The sequence below is a fragment of the Phoxinus phoxinus genome (genome assembly GCF_949152265.1).
Source record: "Phoxinus phoxinus genome assembly, chromosome: 4".
NCBI classification, from domain to species: domain Eukaryota; kingdom Metazoa; phylum Chordata; class Actinopteri; order Cypriniformes; family Leuciscidae; genus Phoxinus; species Phoxinus phoxinus.
In genome coordinates, this window is record NC_136879.1 from 27,565,929 (window position 1) to 27,583,374 (window position 17,446).

At 36.7% G+C, this 17,446-nt stretch overlaps 1 protein-coding gene and 1 long non-coding RNA gene across 4 annotated transcripts in view; one reads left to right on the forward strand and one right to left on the reverse strand.

The window, feature by feature from the left end:
- Positions 1-2,732: 2,732 nt before the first annotated feature.
- LOC306997377 lies at positions 2,733-5,514 on the reverse strand. The gene is made up of 4 exons (XR_013797360.1): positions 5,480-5,514; positions 5,227-5,364; positions 4,896-5,087; positions 2,733-3,386 (listed from the first exon to the last, which is right to left on the reverse strand). It is a non-coding gene; the product is annotated as an uncharacterized lncRNA (long non-coding RNA).
- A 2,186-nt stretch (positions 5,515-7,700) lies between these two features.
- Positions 7,701-17,446, forward strand: part of LOC306996424 (uncharacterized protein) — a 55,909-nt gene continuing 46,163 nt past the window's right edge. For all 3 annotated transcript variants that reach the window (XM_079608893.1, XM_079608894.1, XM_079608895.1), the window contains exons 1-3: positions 7,701-7,789; positions 9,477-9,622; positions 10,137-10,230. The gene's annotated coding sequence lies outside the window, so the exon portion shown is untranslated. The remainder of the gene's footprint in view (positions 7,790-9,476; positions 9,623-10,136; positions 10,231-17,446) is intronic.

The window sequence follows — 17,446 nt, forward strand, 5'->3', positions numbered from 1 at the left end:
TTTATGTCATACTGTACCGTACAGTATATTAAGTCATGCATGGTTACTGTATATATAGGGTTTATACAGTTTATGAATAAAATAGTGTGTGTGTGTGTGTGTGTGTGTGTGTGTGTTCGTTCTGAATAAACTTTAAAAATGCAAAGCTCTCATCCATAACATTCTTCAGAATAGGTAGATAGGTAGATGGATAGATGGATAGATAGATAGATAGATAGATAGATAGATAGATAGATAGATAGATAGATAGATAGATAGATAGATAGATAGATAGATAGATAGATAGATAGATAGATAGATAGATAGATAGAGTAAGATTAACAAGACAACTGATTTCACACATATAAAATGTAATAGATTTATTTTAACTAATTTCTAAGCAGTTGTCAGTTGCGTCGCTTAATTGTGCGATATTTCTATTGGTTAGAAATGCTGGTGCATTGTGGGTTTACTTATGCTGAGGTCTCTGAATGCAGCAGCAGGTTTGTGAGTCATGAATGTGCTGGAACAAACGTTTTCTTACGTAGGCAGGGAATATAGCAGTGCTTGTTTGATTCTGCTTCTGCCATTATATGGCATATCAATTCTGCAAATAAGAAGCCCGTGGCCATAGCATGAAAAAAACCTCCCACCATACGGGCTGGTGTGTTAGGGTCTTTGTCTTTCCTCCACTTGTTGACTTTTTGTCACTTCACAAATGTTTAATGTTGCTCTAAATCTGCATCTTCCCTCGGTTTCATATCTAATTCACAGTCGTAACTGAATTATGGATGAGAGCTTTACATCTTTCAAGTTTCTCCAGAAATCATTTTCATTGCCACACTAGGCTATTTTGTATGGGTCCGGATTTCTCATCCTGATTTAAAATCACAGTTAATATTTACTAATTGCTTGTTCCAAATCATAAATGTGTCATATAACATATGGAAATCACATAATATTTGTCCCAAACACTTTTTGCTGTCTAAAATCAGAAAGTCTATTTAGGTCCCTGATCAGCTGTGCATCCCTGCATCTTAAATTTCTCTCTCCTCCTCTAAAACACACACACACACACACACACACACACTGATTGCGCTGCTGCTGTCCCCACAGAACTAATGACTCACAGCAGTGACTCATCCCGTTTCCTTCCTCCATCACAAACACTCTACACATCGTTGTATTATCTCCATGTTTAACCTGAGCAAAGATGGAGAAAGACAGATTTTTTTTTTCCTTCTATCGCATATTTGTTTTCAAAAATGATCTCTCTCTCTCTCTGTGTGCTGTTGTGTTGATGAAATAAGGCGAAATGTGTTCTGACAGGTAGGAATAAGAACAACAGATTTTTGATCAATACTAAGGATTTGTGTTTTTTAATGCTTTAAAATGTTTTTTTGAATTATCGTAAAACCCAATTACTATGGCAAAAGTAATTCAGTAAAGAATCATTCCTGTCCATTTTTATTTTTTCAAGAAAATGTGTCCTAAGGGACAATTGTGGATGGCTAAATTGGCAGTGTCCCAGGGGCATTAGTAGACTCTTGTTTGGGTGTTGGAAGACATTTAGGTGCTCAAAAAAACAAAAAACAACACAGGCGTCTGGAATAAATAGTCCATGCTGTAATGTGGACAAGTGCTCACACTCTCTCGCCAACATTGATTGTCCAGAAATCCAGAGGAAAAACCAAGGACAGTAATATGAAGACTTGAATGTCAAGGTAAGATCTACAGAGATGCCTCAATCATACAAATAGGCTTATTTACAATAGGCTACCAGTCAATAGGCTGCAGTCCCTGAAATAATGGATTTAGGCCTATTTTGTTTCCCTGAAATGGGATAATTGCTGACCTGTCAAAACTTTACAGGAATAAACCTATCCACTTTCTAGTCCTAAAACCTGGAAGAGAGTTTGTATTTTTGGGTTCCTCTGCGAATTTACTATTTCCTTATAATTTATCTTTTATGTAAAACGTTGGCCTGTGGTTAACATTAGCCATGATGAAATTTTGTTCACATAAATTAGTCATATCTTAAAAATGAGTTTTGACGCCACTGTATTGTTTAAAACGTAAGTTGCTAAACCAAATTGATAAAGGGTGTGTTTACACGCTTCGCTTGACACATTTGAAATTTGACATGTCTTGAAGGCCTAGTCCATTTTTATTAGCAACTTTTATACACCTTTATTTTTTTTAAAAAATATACATTCCATAGACTTCTATACACACAGTACACACACGTTTGGTTTTCCATATTTCATGGGGACTTTCCATAGACATAATGATTTTATAGGCCTACTGTACAAACTATATATTACAAACACCAACCTTACCCCTAAACCTATAGAAAACGTTCTGCATTTTTACATTTTCAAAAAACGTCACTTGATTTAGCTGTTTTCCTCATGGGGAGCAAAATGTTTTGTCTCAATATTAGCCTATATAACGTATAGGACCTCACACACACAAACTTCAAAATACATATTTGAGGTAGTACTCACTTAAAAATGTTGGGTTAAAAATAACCCAACGAATAACCCAACTGTGGGTTAGTATAGCACCTTCCCAACTGTGGGTTATTTTAACCCAATGCATTGGGTTAAACTCCAGTTGGGTTAAAATAACCCAACAGTTGAGTTAAATATTTATTTTTATTTATGACCTTATTTTAATAAATAAAATCCATTGTTTTCAAATATTTTTATATTGTTTATTTGTATAAAAAAATACATATGTTTCAACAAATATATTTATAAATGACACACTATATATTGGGGAGTCTAGCATTTATGTAAATATATTGTGTACATAAATTCAAAATACAAGTGTACATACAACACGCATAATAAATTAAAAACCTATGCAAATATGTACAAACACATTGAAAACATACATAATATATATATATATATATATATATACAGCACAAGAACTATACATTAAATTCCTATACAAATATGGACAGAATACACAAATGAATAACATTAAATCCTAATCACAACTTTATTCTGTACACTGAATGCATAGATGTGTTGTTGTAAACATACCTTAAGTAATAAAACTACAAATACATATGTTGACTACAGGACCTAATGATGATGATGATCAAAGTTCTTAATGAGGCAGCAATGTGTTGAAGGAACTACTCTGAATATATTAAAGTTTGAATGCTACAAAAACAACCAAATGGGTGCAGAGGTCTTGAAATTGTTTATGTCATATATGTAAAACATTTTTGAAACGCATCCATTGGTTGAAATAAAGTCTTCTGCTCAACTGTCTGCTTCCACACTGAATATGATCAAAACTTGCGAGTTCTCTTCGTCCCCAAGCAGCAGTCATGTGGATCCGGGCTTGTCTCACGGTTCAGAACTTCAGATAGGCACCATGTTAGTTCCAACCTTAAAAGAATAAATAAAGTTCAGTTGGGCATGCACTGTGACAACATCAACAGTGTTAAATTATGAAAAAGTTACATCAAAGCAGTGCTATATTGAATTAAATTATGGTCACTCTAATTAGTCATTACACCTGGTGTTAAAGAGTTAGTTCACCCAAAATTTTTAATTCTGTCATTAATTACTCGCCCTCATATCGTTCCAAACCTATAAGACTTTTGTTAATCTTCGGAACATAATAAAGAGCTTTTTGATGAGTCTGAGATATTTTTGTCCCTCCATTGACAGCTACGCAACTATCACTTTTAAGCCCCAGTAAGGTAGCGAAGACATCATTACAGTATACAAAATATTAAACTCAAACGCATGTTCACGAGAGCACCTCAACGCATACGTGTTGTGTTAATGCGAGAGCAGACGACAAGAGTGTGAACGCAGCGATTATGATTTTTTACACAAAAGCACTCGCGTTGGTTGATAAAATTCTTTGTTCATTTTGACCGCACATGCGCAACATCCTATAAGTTCTGTACTGGAAAGAGAAATGATTAGTTCATCTCTCGAGTCTTTGGGTCTGATCCGAGTCTTTCGTTCTTTTGTCATGTGACAGTGCTGGACACATAAATGAGTTCATAATTCCCAAACTTTCTTATAAACAAGCATTTACCAGTAGTCAGTTTTTTTTACAGTATCATGCTGCGCTTTTGGTATCAAATTATAGCTTTTTAATTTTTTTAAATTGATCATTTAAGAATTTCTGTTATGATGGTTCTTTCCATATTAATGTGGTACTAAAGAGTTGGCAATGCTTTAAACTTTATCTATGATGGGGAAAATCCCTTTGCTAAAGATATATATATATTATATAGTCTAATAACAACACAGTTACGTGACATAAAACTGAACGACTCAAACCAGAGAGATGAACTAATCAACACTGTATCCGGTGCCGACTGCATAGCTTCAGTTTATGTGGCTGTCATGTGTTGAAAGAAATGATTTGAACCTGAAGTCGATAGACTCGAAACGTGAACTATTCAATTCTATATCCGGTACTACAGACTGCAAAGCTCAGTTTATGAGGATTTCATGGGATGAATGAACGACTCAAATTGGGAGGTGAGGTAAACTAACAGACTGCATTGGCTGAAGACGCAGATAAATGAATCAATCATTTCTGTTTCTCATAATTTGGCCTCTTCCTAGCATTGCAATTTTTTCTTATTCTTAATGTGATCAACATTGAATGTGTTTGGTGAATTTGGCTATTGACATGTAACATTTTAAATAGATTTATAGACATAGTAAAATGATCAGAACTTCCCACTAGCTTTCGGCAGTCTGTAAAATATACCTCAGATTTATCTAGTTGTACAAACAAATTGAAAAGCTCTTTCCCATTTTATTGGTGTTTTTGCGGCAGTCATTCTGCCAGTCAGTGGGTATAACCGCAGTCACTCGATGGTGACGTCACGCGCAAACCCGCTATACTTAATATATCATTAAACTTACCATTCCAAGAAAAAGGTGAAGTCTGGGATGTTCTCGAATGATTTCTTCGATAGTTTTTGTTCCAGAGGATCAATTCCACGCACTGCAGTTTGTTGAGATGGTGTGTGTCTCACGAACTCCTCGACTTGGCTGTGAGGACTTCTTGCTTTCTTTTGCCACTCAATCATTGTCAGTCATCAGACAGCTCAGACTCTACAGAAATTAAAACATATTGTATTAAAATGAGGGAAGACAGCTGAAAAAACAAGCAAACATAAGTAATTAACTGTACCTGTATATGTAGTAGCCCCAGCACTGCACATTTGGTCTCTCTAATCATTATTCAACTTACCAGCTTGTTATATTAGAGGGACACCAAGACCGGTGCCAGATAAGGAAGACATCCAAAATGTGCACTATTGTACACTGTCCAGGACCAGAGCTGAGAACCATTGCCATCCAGCAGCGTAAAACTTCCATTTACTCCTTCCTGTGTTAGAATGAAGCAGAAAAAAAAAATTATATGTTCAGATAAGTAAACTAGTCTTTAAAAATAAGTTAATAAAAACCCTTTAATATATCACTTATTTTAATTGCTTACTCACCTTGAAAGGTTTCAATTAAATGGCAGAAGATCAACTGTTGTAGTCTTTTTCACAAATTAGCCCATTTGTCTAAAACAAAAGTATAACACGTTTAGTAAAACACATTTAAATAAAAGGCAAAAACTTCATAAGAAAAATGAATATTTTTCTGCCAAAAAATACCATAGTTGCAGTTTGTGTTGTAAATCAAGGTAATAATCTGTGTATTGGAAAACATAAACTTTTTTTAACTAATCATGCACTAATCGTTTATTTGTTGCACATTGTTTCTCATGTTTTCAGCTTCAATGTTGTTGGTAATATCTGCACTTTTTCATCTTCCTTTCATCTCGGAGATTTGAGCGAATTCAAACGCTTCTCACAGCGCTGTTGTGGTGTCGTGTGACCGATGCCTGAGCTCGCGGCGCTTGGCCGAGCTGATAGATGGTCCGCGCACTACGGTTCTAATGAGTATAGAGCTCTTTCGTTCCGCATTTAGTGACAATTGTAGTCACACCTATACAAAAAAGGACGCTACCAGTCTGGAGCACTGCTTCAGCTGTGACAGACCATCACTAAAGTCCCTTTAATAAGACCTTTGCTATCACGAATACAGTAAAACAGGCGTAATGCTAGCTAACTAACTTAACGTTAAGCCTAACGTTACTTAGTTTATATTAGGTAACTTACTGGTAGTACATCACTAACGTTTTCGCTAGTATAATGTTTTAATTAATTACTTTATTACAGCTAGCGAGCTAACTGAGATAGCTAACCTAACGTTAAGTTAATTTCCAACCGATCACTTTCCTGGGATCATTAAAACGGCCTAAAGGGAACTTCGTTTTTTAAAAATATAAAATTTAGTTTTAGAATAATTATATTCAAGTATCTCAGTACACAATACTTTATGTTATATATGAATAAAAACGATATGACTTACCGTTCATTATCAGGATGCAGCAGCAGCTTCTGTGCTGACTGTCTGACACTTGACCGTTAAAATTTGAACCGTCGCTATGGCTATTTAACCCAACAATCGGGTTATTTCTAGAAATTACCCAACGATTTAAAAAATAACCCAATATTTTTGAAAAATAACCCAACATATTGACCCAATATGTGTAACCCAACGGTTGGGTTAAACAAATAACCCAACGTTTTTTAGTGTGTAGCTATATGACTGAGTAATTCATGCTGTAGAACAAAACATGACATAGCCTAATGACGGAACGTTTCTATTTCTGAGCATTATATCCTATGCTAAAATGTGACGTTCAAAGCATTTAATCATCTTTCCATCCGTGTATTTTTTATACTAATGTCAATTATATTTATTTTTACTGCAGTGTGCCCAAAGTCAGTCGTCTAGCCTACTGAAAGATGATTAGGTAATTAATAAGTAAGTAAGTAATTAACCCAGGTATGTAGCACAACACTAAGGCCTATTTTATCACTTCACAAGCACTTAAAGTATTGGACAAAAAACCCAAACTTTACCACCACTGTAATATTCTTAACAAATATAACATATTTAGTTGGGAAAATATTTTTAAATATAGTGATGCATGCCTAATCTTTAAGATCATAAATGGGAAGGCGCCCCCATCATTCTGCACTTTTATACAGCAGAAGTCATCTAGCAGCAGAACCACAAGGTCTGCCTTAAAGGGATAGTTCACTTTGAAATTAATTTTTGATATGTTTTAGCTTACCTCAAGGGCATCCAAGATGTAGGTGTCTTTGTTTCCACAGTATTTTCAATTTTGATATTTTTAGGTCAAACCGTTGTTGTCTGACAGTCAAATCATGCAGGTCTATGGGGTCCACCTCAAAGAGCATGCACAGAGAAGTCCAAATTGAGGGCGCGGGCGCTTCCTTCTGTGTGACGTGTGCGCAGACTGGTGCATAGAAATATATACACTAGACGTCGCATTAAAGACATTCGTTCCAATGAACTGCCGTAGCCAAGGCGACATCTAGTGTATACATCTATGCACCAGTCTGCGCACACGTCACACACCAGGAAGCGCGCGCGCCCTCAGATCACGTGGACATGGCTGTGTTACAAGAGGTAAAAACGATATAAATACTGTTCGTTTTCTCACACAAACCGCTCGTTTCGTGTCTTAGGCCATCAATGTGTACTTACATTTACGAGTCATTAAATCATGTTTAATTTGGACTTCTCTGTGCATGCTCTTTGAGGTGGACCCCATAGACCTGCATGATATGACTGTCAGACTGTCAGACAACAACGGTTTGACCTAAAAATATCAAAATTGAAAATACTGTGGAAACAAAGACACCTACATCTTGGATGCCCTTGAGGTAAGCTAAAACATATCAAAAAATAATTTCAAAGTGAACTATCCCTTTAAGAGGGGACTGTGTAGTCCCTCCAGTTCATTTGGCCATTATGCTTTTCTGTGAGAGCTTATGGAACCAATTCACCTTTGGCTAAGCCCCGCCCCCCTTAGTTACTGTTGCTACCTCCGACAACTTCATCTGGGCTCTGGTTTGGTATCAACATGGCTTATGCTGTGACGGCTCTTCCTGCTGAAATTTTATCAAACTTTTATAAAGCAGCAAATAAAGGGTCCGATAGAAGTAGGCAAAAGTGTCTGCAGTGTGCGTTTGAAGGCTTTATTCAAGACATACGGTGAAACGCGAGCAACAACAAGGCATCCAAATACAGGCAAAAGCATAACGGTCACAGTCAAAAAATGAACACAGCATATCCTAATCGAGACGGAGGCTGTGACTCACAATATCAGGAGAAACACTGTTCATGCAAAGCTGGGTAGGTCTCTATTCACTTCTATAATCGTTATTATTTACAAAGCAAACGGACTACGCGAGTATAAAGCTGTATTTATTAGCAGCGTGTGCTAGCGGATCAACAATTAGGGCAGAGAATCGAAATCATAAATCTAAACCAGCATAAAACTGTCTAACTATAACTTCACAGTAAGGTTAAAAGCTAAATGTATCTTAGAGCACAAAAGTGAGCGTGTTGATCCTTGATGGGTTTCGCTGACTGAGGACGTCCACACAGTTTAATCCAAAGACGACACTTGTCAGTATTTAACTTCGGTTTTGGGAAGGGGAAAAAACGGACATCCCCCTCTAACCTCTCTGGGAAACGCGTATCTGTGTTACAAATGCCCCCGGCACAACGTTTAACCATATTTTTAATAAAACGACGACGTAATAGCCTGCCGAGACCAAAAATATGAGCCGCCTGCGTTGAAGTCAATGGAGCGCCGTGAAAAAGTGTCGGACCCTCTGTGGGAGCTCGTTCTTGGCTGCGCTGTGATTGGTCAATATACATTCTAGGGCGTGGCTTAGCCAAAGGCGAATTGCCAGTGGACATTAGAAATTCCATCTCACACCATACATTCATACACCATCTTAAGGACTGGCTTTTGAGCATACAAAAATGTGAACACCTCTCATAATAATTAATGCATGTCTGCATTTATACTTTAGCTGTCCTGTAACTTATAGGTAGCCTATATGTATTTCAACATTTAGCCTAGCCTACTAATAGGCTATTTAAATCTTATTATTAGTTAAATGCACTGTGAACTAACATGGACTAACAATGAACAGCTGTATTTGTATTAACTAGCGTTAACAAAGATGCACAAATACAGTAACAAATGGATTGCTCGGATCAGTCGCATGGTTAGGTCATGTTACAGTGTTAAACTAAAGAACCTTATTGTAATGTGTTACCAATACATTAGGTTATTACTAAGCAGGAATAACTTTTTTTATCGGTCCATTAGTATTTTAATAATGTTGACTAAACTAGCCATATCACAAAGTATTTTAGTCAAAATATGTTTTTCTTTTGTTGCGTTTTAGGTCTTGGTGTAAGTTTTTCACTAGTAATGACGTTCTGCGCCACAAGATGGCACTGTAAGCGCGGGAAAAGGAAAAGGAAGTCCTTTTTGAGACATAAACGGGTCCAAGAGAGTTTATTTTCTGTTTTTATTTTTTTGTTCCTTAGTGATTCGAGTTACTGTCTGGACAGTGGAGTTTTACTTTAACTCATGGGCACAGTGTCCTACAGCGTTAACACCGCTTTCTACCTATCATCTTTTACACCTGTGGAAAACAGTGGACATGCTAACTGCACACTTGGCTATCACAGAGGCAAGTGGGATATATCATGTTTGTTAATAAGTTTGATGAAAATTAATATGTCTGCCCTTGGAGACTCTGTAAATCACGGGGTAGCCTTGTACAGGGGGAATATTAATTGAAATAGGAATTACATTCCAGAGATATTATCATAATAATGGTCTAAACTGCCATTGGCTGACAGTCACACCTCAAATAACTCATTTTTAAAACTGGGAGCATATGCCCACATATCATTGGAGCATGTCCAATCCATGGTCAATCTTATACTGATCAAATCCAGATGATCTGTTTTAGATATTGGCCTCAGCAAAGCTGATATTGATCTACATGTATAATAATTTGCAAGCTTATATTAGTCGTGTGTAGATCATGCATGCACAGCCGCAAACATTCCTCATGTCCACTCTCATAAATCTGGAGTTGGCTGAGAAAATCATAGCTTGGCCTTGGTCATACTAATGTGATTCCAGCTATTTGAGGGTCACATTTTTCCAACATTGTCATTTTCTTTTGGCTGGAGTAGCTGGACTGACGTTGGCAGTTCCGGAAGTTGACCAGGCTCAGGTTGGTTTCGTTGAGTCTGAGCCACTGGGTCGCAGTTCTGCAGGCGTAGTAAGGTGAGAGATCCAAGCGTGGGATTTGTCCTGTGAAAGAAGTGAGCAGTCTTGGCCGTTGAGACCCAACAGCTTATTAACAGCATCATCTGAGTCATACTGTGGGGGTACATTAATGATGCAGCAGGGGTCAGCAGCATTCATGCTTGAGTGTTTATGATTCAGCAGATGCCCACCTTCTGATAGACCCCTGAGAGAATGGTGTGCGGTTTAAAGGGGTAGTTCACCCAGAAGGAAAGTTCTGTCATCATTTACACACCCTCATGCTGTTCTAAAACCATATGCTGTTACTTAGGCTAACATAAAGATACATTTAAGAATATTACATACAAGGTACAAGGATAGTTTTTTTGTAGCCATTTACGAAAAGGGACAAAAAACACCAAAGCCTAATTTAAGTGGTTCATATGACTAGTGCACTAGATTTAACTTTTTCTTTAAATGTGAATAGCATTTTAAATTTTATTTATTTATTTTTCCTCACACAAAAATATTTCATGACTTCCGAAGACTTGGAATATAGCTCACAATTTTTATGGACTACCTTTATGATACTTTTATGGTGATTTTTTTGGAAGTTTGACAGATGTGGCAATGAACCAAACCACATTTGCCAGATTGGCACCACCACCCGACAAAGTTAAATGTAGTGAGATTATTGTGTAATATTAGTTTATTTCACAATTTAATTATTGCAAAAGTGGTTCCATCTGCATGGATTTTTATTATTGTCTGATAAACTAAGCTATTCACTCGATTTGTTGAGTCATTGTTAATCATCTGAAAGCTGATTATGAAAGTAGAGAATCGCAACACACGTCGGTCAAAATACCAGATATGTACACGGAGTAAAAAAAAAAAAAAGGCATGTGAGTTTTTGTGTGTGACCTTAAGTGAGCTGTGGTTTGGCTGCAGCTCCGGCATGGCTAGAGTCACGTCCCTCGGCTGAAGGACGGTGGGAATGTGGTGAGTTCGGTCGAGACCAGCTCGTAAAACTTTGCACCCTGGCACTTTCCCGCTTCCCCTGTAGACAAGGAACCAAGAGTAAGAGGGAAGCCACACAAGCACATCGTGGAGGGTGGGGGTTTCTGATACATTTTTCAGTCATACGCACAGTGCGGCTCAGCTGACCCTGAGGTTGTGACCTATCGCAGCTTCCCTCTGTGGTTTGATCGCCTTAACAAGTTTCAGTTCATCCACGGCATGTTTAGACTCTGTGGCTTCACTTAACCCCTCGACCTTTCTCAGCTGATGTGATCACTCATGTTTACTGATTGTGAAATGTCCTCTAAAGAAACCGTAAACACACATATTGACTCCAAAATGTATTTGAACACACATAGCTAAGCAATCAGCAAATTGTTTTAGCTGATTTGGACATTTATTTAGAGTCAAGTGATTATACTGCTTGTTATATATAGGCTATATATATGTGTGTATGAATGCATCTATGAACAATAGTAAATAATCGGACTTTATTCTCTCGAACTTAAGTATCACAGTATCACTAACTCACACTTGGCCCCGCCCCATGCTTAGGACACCCCTGGTAACAATTGACGGTTAATTTCAAATTGGACATTACTAAGAAAATTACTGTTTTAAACTATTAGTCTAATTCCAACCACTAACTGACCAGCGTGTTCAGGCTGTTGTAAATCTGTTTAACTGATACATTTAACACCGTCTCGTAAGAGTAATTTGTTTGTACTGGGTTCATACACAGAAACACAAAACTGCATTATGCAGGGTCGCACAGTTTTCAAATATTTAAATTTTATTGCAGATTTTTGTCACATTTGCAGCCATTTAAGTTGTAGTCTGAAGCCCCGTTCAGTAGGGGTGGGTATTGGCAAGGACTTCACGATACGATACGCATCACGATACATGGATCACGATACGATTTCATCACGATACATCACGATACGATAAATATTGCGATATTCCACACAGTTAACTAAAAATGTAAAACCAAAATAAAATACAAGTTACGGTGTGCCATCTGAGTAGTCTTACATCAGATCACATTGATAAATCAGCAGAAGAATTGAGTCAAAACAATATAATACAAAATTTCCTTTCCAATTTATTTTTTTACTTTTAACAATGGACACATTAAAAACGTTAAAATAAAGTGCATTAGATATTTAAAACTAAATTAAAGTGTAGTGCTGTGTAAAGAGCTTGAATAAAAATTAAAAAAACATGGAAATAAAGTGCAGATACTCAGGTACTGTCCATGTAAACAATGAAGTGAAATATGCAGCTTTCACTACCGAAATTGACAGAGTGTGTGTGCGCTACTGAGTGAGCGTGCGTTTGTGTGTGTGAGTGAGCGCGAGAGAGTGCGTGTGTGAGTGAATGTGCGTTTGTGTGAGTGAGTGAGCGCGAGAGAGTGCGTGTGTGAGTGAATGTGCGTTTGTGTGAGTAAGTGAGCGCGCGAGAGAGTGTGTGTGCGCTACTGAGTGAGCGCGCGCTGTTTGTGTGAGTGAGTGAGCGTGATCGAGAGAGTGCGTGTGTGAGAGTGTGTGAGCGCTGTTTGTGTGTGTGTGTGTGAGTGAGCGCGAGAGAGTGTGTGTATGTGTGCGAGTGAATGTGTGTGTGAGACGGCACGCGATGACTGGTCGGAAAGCAACGTGTAGTCTGATATGTTTCTTGTCCACGACAAGAACATAAAGCCGCCATACTGCGATACTGCGACATCTACAGGAACGGAGGTTGTAGTTCACCAGGTCACACCCCGTTTAAAACGTGATTAAAAATTTTTTTTTTTTTTTTTTTTTTTTTTTACATCGATTTTTTGAGCTGGAAATCGATGTTGTATATCATGAATATAAGAATCGCGATGTATCGCTGTATCTATTTTTTAGCACACCCCTACCGTTCAGATCTAACAAACATTGTCTTTGTACTGTATGTCTTTATAACAAAAGCTACTTGTTTTTGTTATCTAGTACAAAGAGATTCTTACATTTTCAATTATAACATAAGTAATGTTTGGGAGTTGGCCCGCTGTATTTGTAATATAATATAGATATTTGAGTCAAAATCTTCTAAGGGGTTATTAAATGTTACAAATCATGTAAAAATTTATAATTTATTGGAAAATGAAACATTTTATCAAACTTTGATGATTGCCTTAATTTTTTAAACAACAGAGAAGATCAAAGACCAGAAGATCAGATGATCAAACTAAATAAAATAAAATAAAAATCCCCTGTCAAGTTTATTATAATATGTATGACATCAGTATATGAGAGTCAAATTGGACAATTACAGGGACTCATGTCAAGATCACTCATTTAAAAGGATAGTTCACCTAAAAATGAAAATGATGTCATCAATTACTCGCCCTCAATATATTGTTCCAAACCCGTAACATTTCGTTCATCTTCGGAACACAAATGAAGATCTTCTTGATGAAATCTGAGAGCTTTCTGTCCCTCCATTGACAGTCTGCAACTACCACTTTGACACTTGAATCCAATTAAAATGAATCCATATAAATTGAGCGGTTTAAATTGACCGTAGAGTTGTTGGTTTATAGCATTTTGCTTTTTACTTCTGGTGACTGCATTTAGGCTGTGATGTACAAAATGTGTAAGTATCATAAACCTTTGTTGATCACAGAGCATGTTTTTTTTTTTGCGATAATCCAAAAGCCTATGAAAAAATTATATTTGGTTTTTTTGAACCAGTGTGATGCGAACTACCGATTGGCCTATAAAGTGACGTCATACCTGCACCACTTTATTATTACCCTTTTGATATGTGATTTTGACTCTTATGTTGTGTTTTCTGAGAAACCATTACTCCTTTACAAAGAAGGGTACTTATAAAAGGTGAATTCTGAAGAATTTGCACAGCAAACCCACGTACCCTTCTCTTTTGAGTGCATTTAAATGCCAGTTTGCCAATATAATTTTATGACAAAAGTGAACTGAAAATGCCCCAGCTGCCAGCTGATGAAACTCAAACTGGTGAGCACAGACCGTAATTACAAAAAAGGCCACACAGATTTCACGAGCTCTCTCTGTTCCTCCTGCTTCCGCTTACCAGTTGCTGCTGGACAGAATTAACCTGATTTTGGTTACAAAAGATATTTATCATGCAAAATGCGCTGGGCTAAAAATATTCAGGGAAGCGTATTTTCTGCACGCATCACCTCATTTCAGACATCTACCCCGTTGATTGTTCCTATTTGTCTTTAGTTCTTCTCGCCACATTGAACTAAAAACCTCTCGTTGAGGGGATGTAGAAGCTTGTTGTGTGAGATCTGCGGTTTGCTGTATTGTATGTCGAAATATCCTTGTCAATTCAGCTGTAGGCAGAGGAAGGCATTTGTCATTATTGAGTTTTAACAGTCTCTATACCAACAACAATAAGCAGTTTCTTTAGATCGTATGTTGTGATCACCTGCATTAGCAATGTAGCACGCACACAGACAAGTCTCGCACTAAAGACATTTTATATACTTGAATGCTGTGTTTTATCAGTTTAAGAAATGTAAAGATGACCATTTTAATGACACGTTCCCTATGAAACCAAACTCCATTTCATAGTCATCACATGTAATAATGTTAAATGTTTTCTTTGCTTTGAAAGGGTGATTAATGTATTAATAACTACGCCTTAGTCTTCAGCCTTGTCTCTGTGTAACCCTTTACGTCTCGTGAAAGTGAAAAAACTAGCATGTTCCAATTCCAAATATACCAATTCCCACTCACACTCTCTGCCGTGCCCTCAAAGCTTTGGAAGGTTTTCCTTCCTGCAGTAAATGTCACGCCACTCTTTAAGAAAATATATGAACGCATAGAGCCAAATGATATGATCTAAAAGAGGCAGTGCCGCTCTTTTCATGTGTCCTATATCTCGGCTCTGGAGAGGAACGTTTTGGAGCAGGCACAGCGCTAATCATATCTTTCAAGAAAATAAGTGTCATTTGTATATAATTACCTCGCTCTGCCTCTTTGTTTCCAGATTGGAATGATTGAAATTATGACTTGGTTGAGGAGATATGGTTGCAGTTTACAAGAAACAAAATAGCAGGCCTTTTTAGAGTTTAAAATAGATTTCTAAAATATGATTTTCATTGCATATCTAATGATTTAATCAGCTTTATTAAAGGACATAGACTTTTATGGTATGTTCACAGAAAAAGAAATCGCTCAACAGATTTTTGATGGTTTGAGTCAGGAAAATGTTTTATTTATTATTAAAAATGTTATATTCCTTGTGACTTTCCACTATAGTGTAAATTTACAAAAAGACAAAAAGATTTGTGTACAGAGTCATTGCAACTGGAAATTGTTCTTGCTTTATGTGGCCATGTTTTATAATTGTAATGTTTACTGAATCCAGACTTATAATTGAATTATTTTAAGCTGCATTCTCACTTAATTGAGTAGTATTTACAAGTGTGGGAGAGAGCGCATGCAAATTAGTGCGTGCGTGTGTGTGTAAATGGCAGATTGGCACATCTGTGTTTGCCACTATGATGCAATATTACTGATGACACCTTGACTGACTCTCAGAGCTAAACAACAGGATCACACACACTCAGTGATATCCATGTATGAAGAAACATTCTTCATAATGCTTATTGCTTATGAATATCAGTTCCTCTTCTATGTTTGTGTACAACCCGATCTCCTGAGAAAATGCAAAAAAAAAAATTGAGGTGGTGGTTTTGTATGCATTTGTATGGAATTGATTCATACGGAAAAAAAATTGGGGGGGGGGGGGGGGGGGGGATATAAGCATGAAGGCCCTCACCCTAACTGTCAGTGGGGCGTAATTTAATTGTACAAAAATCTATGACAGATTGTACAGATTCTTATGAAAAACTGAACCAAACCGTTAAAATAGTTAGTCTTTGATCTGATGTTCCGAAGTTCATGATGTTCTTCGTTTATATGTGCTACGTTTGTATCTGCTGAAAAACTGCAGAGTTTTGCAAAGCGCTTGTGCAGTGTATTATAAGAAAAAATTAACTGTTATCTCGGTCACCACTAATGTACGTCATGGCCTTTATTGGAGCAACTGAGAAGTGTGGCTGGTTGTTTTGCCCAAATCAGAGTGTGTGATCTTATCTTGAGATAACCCATGATAACTCATGTTTACCTGAAAGTGTCACACAGGCAGTCGACAGTGGAGTCTCTAAGTGGTTGAGTTTGTTCAAAGTGTTATATCTTTTCTAAGCATTTATCTAAGCATATTTTATATTTTTCTTATATACAATATTCCAGCAGTACATGTCTTTGAATATGCATTAGCATAAATCCAGGGATCTTTCTCGATGTTGATCAGTTATATAAATTGCCAAATGTCCATTATTAAAGCAACAGCTTTGAACTAGAATAGTTGATTAAATACATTTTCACAAATACATTTTTACATTTTCCCGTGGTAATGTATGTGGTATTTGTCTGTGCAAAACTCACCACAGTCTGAATGTGTTACGAGTGTTTTTAAGCACATTTTTTCATTCACAAAATTAGTTATGTTAAATGATGAAGAAATATATTAAATTGGTCTGCTAATTATTGTTCTTGGACTATTTTTTTAAATTGTGAAATAGTCTACTTTTTTTTTCAAATTGAATAGGTGTTGAATACACTAATATGGCCACACATGCAGGTTATTATACATTAGAACAGGCTCAATGCTCAGTTTTTTACTACACTGTATGTATCACATGTCTCTGCCTCATCTCTCAGAAGGGTTTGGAAAGAGTTTGAAGAGCCGTGTTTGGTGGATGAGGCCTGGATCCTTCATTCTGAGGACGCTGTACAGAATAGAGCACGAGTAATAGGGTTGGGTATTGTTTGAATTATAGCAATTCAGATTCTTATTGATTTCCAGTTTTTATTCTAATAAAGTAAAATAAAAATTAAGTCAAACATTTAGATATCCAACATATTTATTCTGTGTCTGTTTGCAAAACATTGTTGCAGCTGAATACCATGAACAAAAATCATGCAAAGAACCCTTTTGAGGAACTTTCGCCTGGTTTTAAGCAAAAACAACTAGATTTCAAATTTCAAGTAAACAGTCAGTAATACAATAAGAACAAATAAACAAATTAGCAATAGCACAAATAAATACATACAAACTGAACAAAGTTCAGATACCGAAATTTAAATCAAATGCATTTTCTTTTTATAAAAAAAGATTCCTTATTATATAAAATAATAATATAAAAAGTTATTCAGTCAAG